At 38.1% G+C, this 12,703-nt stretch overlaps 1 protein-coding gene across 3 annotated transcripts in view; it reads left to right on the plus strand.

The window, feature by feature from the left end:
* The window catches only part of MCPH1 (microcephalin 1), a 129,776-nt gene that overhangs the window by 98,116 nt on the left and 18,957 nt on the right, over positions 1-12,703 (plus strand). The window lies entirely within an intron of this gene.

The following is a 12,703-nucleotide window of genomic DNA, read 5'->3' on the forward strand; positions in this document are numbered from 1 at the left end:
GTAATGTAAGAAAATGTTGACTTGGCATTAGTCCGCTATCTGCAGACTTTGCCACCTAAAACTTTCAAGATGTTGATTTAGTAGATAAGCGAGTTCTCATTTCAGCAGTTTTCTTGTTTTAGCAAGGGAAAAATACGTAATGAAATATGTGCAAAATAAAAGCAGAACAATGTAAACAAGTAGGGTTTGGTGCTGCATCCTTATAGGGATATTTGATCTATGTATATAAATGAGAATATGGAACTTCAAACCTGAGACGAAAAATTATCTGAAACTTGGAATAAATTAATGAAGCATTTCATATATTCCTGGTATTTACATTCCTCACATTTTGACACTCAATGTTAAGTCCCCACCTTTGGTTCCTGGTACTTTAATATTAGTTTATGGTAGTTCCATTTGCTGGCTTCAAAATATTTTCTTTCACTGGGAGTATTTTAGCATGTTTCTCAGGAACAAATGTCAACAAGGACAAGACTTATGAACTCGTAACTTAAAAAACAGGGAACAGGATCTTGGAGCCTACTAGATTTTTAGTCTGCTGAAAATCTTAACCTGTTTTGAGATCTTACACTCTCTTTGAAAGGCAGGAGTGTCAGATTATTATGTTTTCTGATAAGGCAAAACAAATTGTTTTCATCAAGACCCATAGTTCAGTTCCTTAGCACTTCTAAAATTAATGGTAATATCTTACCAATCATTCCTCCTTTCCCCACCATCTGCCTATTATCCTTGTTATTCAGTCTGAACCTCTCCACCGGTCTCTCATGACTTCTTTAACAAAATCTCAGGATTCCCCTCACTTTCTCAGCTGCTGCTTATTTCTAATCACTCAGAACATCTGGTGTAACATCTTGTGAATTCAGAGTCATCTTTATGTTCCGTCTCTGACGTTCCCTCACGTCTCCTTCGAGTGCCCTTCCTTCCAAGGGACGGCATTTATCCAGTAATTCTCACATTGTACTTTTGCTGAAGGGACAAGAGGTCAACAATCTGATCCCCTAAAAATTTCAGTTACCACTCTGTCTTGGTGACTCAGTCTGTTTGTTCCCATCTTGCCTTGTAGCATCCAATCCATCATTTCAGTACACGGTATTTTTTGTGGATGTCACGCCATTAGTGGAAGCATAATGTGACCAAAACCAGACTCCAGTATCTTCCCTCAGCAATGCTTGCATGCTAGCCCCTTTTTCTCTTCCACAGTTGATACTGCCACCATCCTTCAATGCATTTAAATCTATAATCTGCAAGTTATGTTTATATTCCTTTGGCATTTATTTTCTCCCTTTTTTGATGCTGTGCATTTATTAATGTCTCTCAAATTCCTATAGTGATCCTCATTATTGACACATTCTCTCTGGTTCCTCTGTAACACTTGAAATGTGACTTGCTTTTAAAGCTTATTGTATTAGTTCTGCCTCTCTTAGGAAATTACATTCAACTTTATTTTCGTAAGAATTGTTAGACAACTGCCAGAGCTTCACACAAGCAGACTATCTACTTAATTGCTTCTAATTGGTTTTCATTTTTGGAAGCTCTAAATTCAGCACCTCTCCTACCAAATATATCAGCTTCATTGCTTACTTTGCAGGCACTGACTGGACTGGCTTTCTTGGACTGTCTTGGTTATACTTGGGATGTCTTTTCTCAGTTAATCTGACATTTAACGTGACCATATCTTCCACTTATAGACTTATTTTGATATCCCACTTTTGTTATATAACATCTGCTCAAGGCTTTTTGACTGAAATTATATTAACATTAAAATAAATTATATACTTACATATATACATACTTATATGTGTATAGGCTTAGTATGTTGTAGCCACCACACCTAAAATATAATTGGTCATGTTAATTTAGATTGGGACTTTGTGGTATCACACCTTGAGCAACAACGATAACACAAATGAATGTTTTTCGAAATTCCTGTCATTATCATTTCCACATTCCAAAACCACCTTAAATGCAAAATGTTCTCCGTTTTTACTGTTTCACTACTTTTCTAGTGATTTCCTTTATCAATCCAAATTTTCAAGGGATATCTGAAGTAGAATACACAAATATCTATAGAACTGTGATCTATACAAATAATGTATGCAGATTTCTAAGAAGATTCTCACAATGCATTAATGAAGTTCCTATTTGTAGGACAGCTGGTAGTTTCTTTCACTGTGACTGTTTTTTAACAATGAATGTTATTCTAAATCTTTGAAAGATAAATCATCCACATACAGAAGTAGGAAGTGAGTCCCAGGATTACGAAGAATAGTTGCTGTATGTCCTTCCTCCTTAACATTTTTACATTGTTTGGCTATGGTGCCTAAAGGCTGTGCTCATTCTCTTCGGAGTTACGTGGTGACAGCAAACTTTAGCTGGTAACAAGTGTAATTACGTCTTAAACTCAAATAGCATGAGTTCAAAACTAACATGGAAATTACAGCTAATGTTAAGGATCTTACAGTTGGACTGCTGAATATCTTTGACAGCGTTAAGTGCTGTGCCCTGTCTACCTCCTACACTGGGCAAAACATAATACAGCACTTTTTTAAACAGGTTACCGTTGGTTTGAAACTGAATGAAATAACTTGCATGCTATGTGTAGCAACTAGCTCTAATGAGGCCTTTAAAACCAGTTTTTAAAAATTGTTTCTATAGCACATGTATATTTACTCTTTGTTATTGAATTACAGTGAAAAAATTAACAGATAGTCTTACTCTACATGCTCATATACAGTTTATGTGCTCTTTGAAAAATGTCTTTTTAATTACAGTTTTGTGCATTTGGATAATTTAAGCCTAAAACCTTTATGTGAGGTTTTGACTTTCGTTGTGTAATGTGAACGTTTTATTATGTTGATGTGAAAAGGCAGCAGACTGTGAAAGAATCCAGAAGGCTTTTGGAAAATGAGAAATCTGCCTTACTGACATCTTAAAGAAAAATGCATATGCCATTTGTTTAAAGGAATGTATTTTTAAAATGTCTAAGCAGTTGACAGTAATCTAGCCTTACAAATAACCTCAGTCCATGTGATTTAAACCCTTCCTCTTGTAAGCAGTCATTCAGGTTAGCGGAAGGTTCTCTCATCTGGTAATAGCACACTTATTTGATAATAACAGCATGTCATACTTCCGAAGAGCATGTTCAAGTTAAGAATCTGAATTCAAAGATAAACTGATGTCAAAGAGAGAATGAAAAGGAAGTGAGAAACTGTGTAAGAGGAATAAACAAAGCTTTCAGAGAGAGAGAGGACATTTATGGCAACAGTAAGGTACCTAGTTCCTGACATCTGTTTCCCTCAAGAAAAAAATACAGTACATACACTAACCTTTTTATGGAGAGTGCAAGAAAAATATTTGCAGCATATTTTCATATATTCATATTTGTTGAACTGTATTATGGATGTGTAATTTGAAGAGGAGAGAGCAACTGCAAACTATTTTTGCACTCCATAAAGCTAAATCCTTGCTTTTTTCAATACTAATAAACATAGTTCAGTAATAGTTCTCAAAAATAGTGCCCACCCTCTTGCTCATTCTACCACAAAAAACTGGGCATTCTTTTTGTTGGTGGTCTTACTGCTGTATGAGCAAAGGAAGGAACTACAGTATTTTTTTCCCTGGTTAGTGAGACATCAGAACCCATGATGGGACAGGAGAAAGGTTACCTGCATACTTGTATTAAGATTAGGGCTCCTTTGAGCTTGGACTCCTTGCCTCCGTACAACCATCTAGCAAAACTCCTATCGCTGTGTAAATATTAACATAAGTACCTCACTGGCTCAGTAACTGGCTGAGTTCTTTATCTCTCCAAATAAATCATTTGCTAGAAAGATAATCCTCCATCTCCAGTGGAATGTGTACAGAAGATCAAATCTCTTCTGAGTATCCTATCATTAAAATGGTATATTTTTGTCCCAACACAAACCAATTAGAAACTCCTCGTACTGGTCTTTCACTTTATCTAAATCTGAATTATTACTTTAGTAGTTTCACTACACAGAGGAAATTCAAATATTTGAAAATCTTTCTTTTGTCCCACTAGAAAGACATGTATAGGAAATTCAGACTGTCATTGCTGATGTCTATATTGTTTGACCGCGAATCCCCATTCAGGCTAGCCACAGCCAGGCTGACTTAGATTTACAAACCATATCAAACAGTTCAATCTTAGCTTACTAGTTTCAGTTTAATCTTGATTATAGAAGGTCTTGCTTGTAGTTGTATGTTCTCACTTGCTTTTTAAGTCAGTATCTTCATTCAAATCTGTGATCAAATAACTAATAAGGCTTCACCCTTAGTGTTAAATGATATATTATCAGTTGTTACTGCTTTGGCTGTAGCCTGTGGGATGTTATTAATAGCAATGTCCGGTGAATAGGATTTTTCTTAAACATAAATAACTATATCTAATTCATCAAATTAATGATCAGCTGATATTATTCTACTAATTTCTGCCTTCCTTTGCCTGTTCGCCCACTCAAGTATCATTTTCAAGAACAAAAATGCATCCAGTAAAATTACAATATTTACTAGATGATGCCATGACAATTAGAAGAGTATCTCCTAACTCAGCCAGTTTAGAATATTTTCCTCTTATATTAATGAAGATTGTATCCTTGCACAGGGTGTTGTTCTGGGTTTGTGTGGTGGGGTTTTGGTAGCGGGGGAGGGACCGCAGGGCCAGCTCCTGAGAGAAGCTGCCAGAAGCTTCCCCGGCTCCGAGTCGGACCCGCCGCTGGCCCAGGCCGAGCCCGTCAGTGACGGCGGTAGCGCCTCTGGGAGAACAGAGTTCAGAAGGGGAAAAAACCTGCCGGGAGTGAGGGGATGGGAATGGGAGAGGAACCCCTGTGCAGATCCCGAGGGGAGTGAGGAAGGAGGGGAGGAGGAGCGGGGGAGGAGGGGATGCCCCTGCAGCCCGTGGGGAGACCAGACGGCAGGCTGTCCCCCCCAGCCCAGGGAGGGGAGCGGGGGAGCAGATGCCCACCTGCAGCCCAGGGAGAGAGGAGCCCACGCCGGAGCAGGGGGATGGATGCCCCCCAAGATGGCCGGGACGCCAGGGGGAAGCCCGCACTGGAGCAGGCTGTGCCTGGAGGACTGCAGCCCGCAGAAAGGACCCACGCTGGAGCGGTTCATGAAGGACTGTCTCCTGTGGGAGGGACCCCCCGGTGGAGCAGGGGCCGAGTGAGGAGTCCTCCCCCTGAGGAGGAAGGAGCGGCAGAGACAAGGGGTGAGGAACTGACCCCAACCCCCATTCCCCGTCCCCCTGCGCCGCCGGGGGGAGGAGGGAGAGAAAACCAGGAGTGGGGTTGAGCTGGAAAGGAGGGAGGAGTGGGGAGAAGGTGTTCCAAGGTTTGGTTTTATGTCTTATTATCCTTGTTTTGATTTGATTGGTAGTAAAGTGATTTTGTTTCTTCCCCAAATTGAGCCTGTCTTTTGCCCGTGACCATAAGTGGTGAGTGATCCCTCCCTGTCCTTGTCTCGACCCACGAGCCTTTCTTTGTATTTTCTCCTCCCCATCCCACCAGGGCCAGGGGGGAGGAGTAAGTGAGCAGCTTCATGGTGCTTTGTTACCAGCTGGGCTTAAACCACGACAGGAGTCAAGGTGGCCTTCTTTGATTAAATACAACGATCAGGTCACCCAAGGCTTCCTTGTAGCGTCAGACATTTCTGTTGATCAGAAGGGGACTCTTGACTAACAAGCTTAGATGAAAGCACCTCAAGTTGGGTGAAATGAATGTCATGAAGTTCACTAGGCAGCAGAAATGCTGGCTTCATTCTTACTATAAATTCCTCACTGATGTAAATGGCACTGGAAGGAGGGGAGCCTTTTCCAAACCACTTTTCTGCAGAAGGTGGTGAGAACTGAGGATAAAGCCATCTGATTTCTTATCTGTTGCTAAAAGTTCTTGTTTCACTTACTGAAGGAAGTGATGGTTATTCCAGATTTCAGATGCATTTCTTTCTCTCAACTTAAAGTGCTGTTGTTAGTATATTAGCAGTACTTTTTCATTTTATTGCAATTTTCAGACTATTATATCTAAACTATTGTTTTGACTCTCATCTCTTTCAATAACAGATTCACTTGGACTATGAATTGATTAAAAAACAGTCCACCAAGAAATTGGGTCTAAATAGCTTATTCAGCCTGGAAAGAGAATTCTTTTATGCTGTAGGCACATTTTTCCAGGGTAAGAGCACTATACCTTTGGTAAACATCAGTCGAAATGTTTAAGAAGTGCCTGTTCTGGAACCCCACTGCAGCCCATGGCGAGGAAGGATGGGCTAGCAATGGATTTAGTTTTCAGCCAGCTGTGAAGTATTGCAGGCAGGACTACAGCAGGCAGGGAAACGGTTAGGAGTCATGGCCTAAACTTTGTTTTAATTTCATACCAAGTATAAAGAAATATTTTTTGAGGCTAAGATCTATGAGGCTGTAGAAACTCCTCTCATGAGAAGTGGTGGAATCCCTGTTGCATGAGTAATTTAATATAGCTGGGCAAAACACTGAAATATGTGAAGGAAAATCCTGTACTGGCTGCAGTAAGAATTAAGTGACCTAATGAGCTTTTTCATCTCTTAATTTCTCTCATTAAACCTCATCACTTTGCTGAAAGAAAGAAAAATGTTTATGTTGGACCTCCATGTGAAAAGTGCTTATAGAAAAAATATCCCTCTTCAGATGATAAAAATATAATTAATGTATTTGAAATAATTCTTGCATTTTCTCACAGCCATGAAATTAAAACTGTCAGCCACAAGCTAATACTAATGCCTGCAAACTGCTAAACACAATTATTTCAATATAATGCAGCAGTGGTTTTAATATTGGTAATTATTATGGTTTTAGATTTCATTGCAATAGTGGAACAACTTCATTTTATATTATTAATTCTACCAGTTGTGTGCAAAAGAATATAGTTAGTCCTATTACTAAAAGCAGCAGAGTGAGACTGTGCTTCGTAGACTATTATTGCTCACATGTGAATCTGCTTGGCTGAGATGTTTACAACCAGACAAATTATTCTCAACTATCAATAGCTTAATTGCTACTTTTGTTTCCAGATTTTTAATACTTATTTAAACATGTTTACAATGAATAATGTAAAAAATGCACTTCATAGACATCATCAACATAACAAGACACAAAGTTTACATCACAATTAGACTGCACTTGTTTTTTTGTAACTTGAGACAGATTATTTTCTGACTTCTAAAACCTCTGGTTTGGAACAGTTATTCTATGTGAAGCGGGCTCCTTTGTGTTCATATATTTTACCTTGCCAGTTCTACAATAGGGTAGAGGAAAATCTGCACTCGCCTACCCCTTACCTAACTGCTGGCGCACAATTTTAGACTGCAGTACACCCAATAAAGAAAAATAACACATACTTTTAAGATAGCAATTTCAATAAACTGATAGCCTGGAGGACTAAGAAAAAAAATGATGCTTTAAGGGGAAACTGTGGGCGTCTCATTTAGAAGGCTTTTCTAGTATGAATCAGAACCTTTTTTCTGATGTGTCTAGCATGCACAATGGTCAGAAGCTGCTGAAGTAAACAAAATGTGGGTCTGTTCTTCATTATTATAATTTGCAGATACCCTGTGTCTGCTCACAGAGGATGGCCCAAGGCTTTTAAAGCTGTTAATGACATGAATAGTGGCCAAGAACTGTCTTTATTTGAAATACAAGTGTATTTTAAAAGTAAACCAGAACGTGTGAATCCTCAACCAGTTGCCATTTGCATTAACTTTACACAGTGACGATTTTTTTTTTAAAGATACAGATTTCTCACCAAACATTCACTCGACTAGTTAAACAAACAATTGGAAATATTTTCAAGAGGTGTCACCACTAGTTAAAATATTGGCTTTCATGGCTGGTCCAAATGAGAATCAGGCTTTACAGTAAGTGAAACTTGGTTCCCTCTCATTGATTTCTCAATGTTCATAAATTCATTAAATGCTCATTCATTAAATTCCATCTTATTGCTGGCTCTTCCATGTCAGAATGAGGCATCTGTTTCCAAAAAATGAAGTGGCAGATGGTTTAGTAAGTATTGCCCCATATTACAGCTGGGGGAATGAAGTAATTTTAATGAATGGAAGACAAACAGAAATGAAGGTATTCAGAATTAGAAATAAGGGAGAGAAGGTTTCTTACCTTGTCTTTTTTTTTTTTTTTCCTCCCTAGTTAATCTTCTCTCATAAAAGTAGAGTTGTGAGTCCTAAATACTAAATGTTGGAATTCAGGACAGTTTGGGACTGTGTAACAGCTCTGCATGTGGACATCAAATACACTGTAGTTGCTACTGCATCTGCTGTACATGCAGGTTTTATCCATGTATGCACTGTGTCATTTTTCCAATTTACTACGTATCTGAAAAACAGCCTGGTTTCTATGAAAATATGTGGAAAGCCATGCCCCATATGCTTTTCATATGAGACACAAGACCTGACTGTGTAATACAGGACATCCCCTGTTATGTGGGACATCTGCCAAGCCCAGCAGAAAGAAAAGATACAGGCAAGAGAACAAAACCAGAGAGATTACTAAATCTTTATTCTGTTTTTAATGTTTATATTCTGCTCTGGTCTCAGCTTTTATGGTCCACTTTTAACAACTTCTCTGAGCTGGAATAGTCATATATTCTCTACTTTCTAGTCTATTTAATGCTTCATGGTTAACACTTTAAAATGTTTAATGCTCCTAAGTGAATGACAGTCAGATTTTCAAAGGTAATACTCAGCATAGGCTTCGAGTCTTTCAAAAATCCTAGTATGTCCCCCTTTGCATCTTTAGGTAACACTGTATCTCTGATCCATACGCATGGAAAAGCATAAGAGCCTTTTAATATGTTATGTGCATGAGTAGGTTATATTTGAAAGCTGAAGTGCAGCTGTTATAAATTTTCTCAACAGTTTTGAGGTAAAAAACAAATGTTACCTTGTTTGAGGGCATACCAGTGTTGCCAATCCTTCTGTTACTCAGCCATTTTGGTCTGTTACATCCTGGACTGTGAACTAATCAGATTTAAGAAAAAAACAACAGTTTAAATTTAGGGGAAATAATTCTTTTCCTCATGGTTACAGAAGCATGAAAATGTTACTCTGCAAAATGGCAATAGAAGGCAGCACATAAATAAAAACCATAATTTTGTTTTTAGCATGATTTTGGAAGCCAGAATCCTGATTTCTAGGTAGTTCAGTTAGCAGTCCTGGGCATGTAAATTCCGCTGAAAGTCTCATTGTAAGATCTTTCCTTCACATTTCCAAAATATGAATGTAAAAACTGATAATAGTCTACAGATTTGATGTTGCTTTTGAGACTTTCTTTCTTGTATCTATTTATACATCTAATACTGTTCAGCTCCTCTTTATTGGCATGTATGTGTTCATTATACCTAGTGAGAAGCAAGTTTTCTCAGTACTTTTGATACTGTTGAAAACTTTGAATTAAATTGGAATTGGGTGTCCTGCCTACAGGAGCACAATACAATCCACAGTTGCATACAGGTTTCACTTACTAAAACTTACTCTGGCTGCAGGTAGAAATTTTATAATGTGCAGGCTAATGCATATGGAGCTTTTTCTAAGCACTTTGACTCCTTGTCTAACAGAAGGAATCCTGAGAATATTTACCTTCATTTATCATGTTTTCAGTATTAATCATGTTACTAGAGATGGCAGAAATCACCTACCTGGCATCGTCTCACTTTGAATACTAGGTCAAAGAAGGTGCTACCAGGCCATTGCTTTCTGCAGGTCGTATGCTGCTTCTCTGTCTAATATTGTACTGCTGTTAGGTTGTCTGTGTTACGGCTGTGAAACTCAGAATAATCCCTATATTCATTCGATACATTGCTACAGACAAGAAAGAAAGGAACTTCTATATATTCAGGATGAGAATGCAAATGACTATTTTTATTTAATAAAGACAGATTGTTGAGCCTGGCACTAATTTTATCCTTTATTACCAGTGAAGACATGAGAACTTGAAGTACATCCTGCTTCCATACCAGGGAAATTGGCTCAAACTGGAAGGAGGAAGACATAGCGAAGTTTTTTGTGGACTGTGTCCTTTAAATGTTAGTTTACAAAGGCATTCTGAGTCAAAAGGCCAACTTTATCCAAAAGATGTTTTTTAAGACGTACGTAGCATATTCAGATATGTGTAGCGTATTCAGACAAAACAGCCAAGATGAAACAGTTTCAGAAACTTGCTGGATTTTATGGATGCATCTGATTATTGCTCACGAGCCCATTCTGGGAAGGATGCCCACCTACCTGTGTGGCTTCTCTGGCTGATGTACCAGATTTATGCACTTGAGCACAAGATCATGTCCTGTAATGAGTTACAAATAGCACCCCAATTAGCTGCTAAAAAGAGCTCTGGTTTAGCTACACAGCTGATTCTCCAGGCTGTGTCTGTAATTCCTTTTTACCTCTTTGTAGTCCTTGCTTACAGCACGATGGACTCATAGATCTCACTAATAGGATCCCCATGCCTCGCTACACTTTGGTCACAAAACCTTTTCATCAATTACTTTGTAATTTTAATGTATGCCACCAGTTTCCTCTCTGCATTCAACTGGTTTGGACTAACATGGAAATGAAAAATGAGTGAATGTAAATTTTTTGCTAAACGAAGGCGCTAAGTGTTGACAGGATGGCCAATTCCAGCCCAGACTTTTCTCGGCATATAAACATAGAATACATTTCATAAACCAAAACTGCAGTTTTTGTTTGTTTGCTTTTGGGTTTTGTTCCAAGTTTCTTGAGAGGAGATGATCCTTAAATGAGAAGAAACACTAGGATGTGTTTCCATAAACTTATATGAGAAATACCACGATAACAAGGCACCAGAAGAGCAAGCAAAACCTGGAGTAAGGAAGCTGAATTTAATGTGTAGATATTAAGAAGAACAGAGCCAGGCCCAGTCATCTCTGCAGCCAATATTCATTGCTAGGAAGAAATAGAGGTTTATATTGTTCTGTTGATATACTTTTGGTAGATTTCTGGCTTGCTGCAATTGTAACACGTTCTACTTTTACATTATTGTCTGAACTGTAATGTTTCATTTCTAGAAAATCAGCATTTAAGGAAGCTGTGTTATCATATAAAAACACAATCAAAGTTTTATTTTGGTCTTTTTTCCACGGTAGCAAAAGCCTGGTTAAGTTTATGTGCCTTTGTCCTTTTTTTCTCTTCTGGTGATATTACACTGTGATTGTGTTTGCCTGCATGATTCATTACAAGCTTGCTGGCAGATGGTCACGTATACTTTGCAAGAGTGCTTGATGCTAACAATAATCAGCTTTTAGCTTTTCTATATTTTTTCCTAGGGTAAGTAATGTATGTTATCCTAATGCCTAGAAAATCATGGTTGTTTTCAGTCACTGCTGTCTAAATACTTTTATCCTTCAGTAAAAAAGGTTTCTCTGCACGTGTTCAACCTTTCATGAGTGAAAGTTAAATTGCACGTATGGATGGTAGTGACAGAAGAATTAGTGTTCCGTCTTCCTTATATGAACAAAGTGGAAGAATAAGTGTTTCATGAGACCAGTATGTGCTAGAAAACCTCCTGGCTCCTGCATATGAATGATTTTTTTGTTGGTTAAGCTGTTGGGAGTCCCACAGGAGCTATGTAGCTAAAGCTTCAGAAATCCTGCTTTGTCTCAGTTGATCCCCACACTTGTTATAGGAGAAGGAAATTGTTTATGTATATTTTATTGCATAACAGTAAATCAAGCTTATGTGCAATGTTTATCTGTAATGGTTAAAATGCTGTCAGTCCAAAATACATTCCATTTATTTAAATGGTGAAATCATAAAGAACTACTTCTATGTAGCACAGTAAAATGTGCATATCAAGTAAAGTTGTTTTATAAGAGGAAAAATGTGTTGAATTATGTGCACTTATCATTATAATATAACACAGACACATTTCATGAGGTTTTTTTTAATACCAGGACTAACATTTATTTAACAGTAGTTCTAGATGGAATAGCCAAAGAAAGCACAAGATGGTGGAACTTTGTGGGGAGTGTTTATAGCTATCTTATGTTGGAAAAGAACAATTTCTAGTCTAGTGGGTTTCGTGGAGACAGCTGTTGAGATGCTCTTGTTGGCTTTTGTTTATCATAATTGTAGTACACTATATCCAGGCAATAAATTAGTTATAAATCTGACTCCCTCAAAACACAATGTCATGCAATGGTTCCAGCAAAACTGAATCTTAGTCATTTAATTAAAGTTCCCTTATTTTTAAGAAATTCCTTGCTCTGTTTCTTCATTGAGTCATAAGCAAAAGGTTGCATTACAACTCTAGTTACACTCTTGCAAGAGCATATGACACTGAAGTCCAGCACAAGGCATCTGCAGTGTAGGATCATGGTCTACAGACTTGATACGGTATTTTTCTGAATGTAATTCTCAGTTACAGTCTTACTCGTCTCCTGAGAGCATTAGAATGTACGTTTTAGCTGATACAGCTCCTCTTCTCAGACTCGTTCATAAGCGTGTTTAAGGTATGGTCTTAACTGCTGCATTCTGTCCTCCAGCATCAAGGCTGAAGTAATTCACAGCTAATATGAAGAAAATACTCCATGAACCTGTGCCAATTCTGCCCTGTTAGTCTTAGTTTCACTGATATAAAAGTTGTAATAGGCTCCTTTGATTCCTAAGTCCCGTACCTTTGTTC

This window comes from Buteo buteo, chromosome 17 (assembly GCF_964188355.1).
Source record: "Buteo buteo chromosome 17, bButBut1.hap1.1, whole genome shotgun sequence".
Lineage (NCBI taxonomy): Eukaryota > Metazoa > Chordata > Aves > Accipitriformes > Accipitridae > Buteo > Buteo buteo.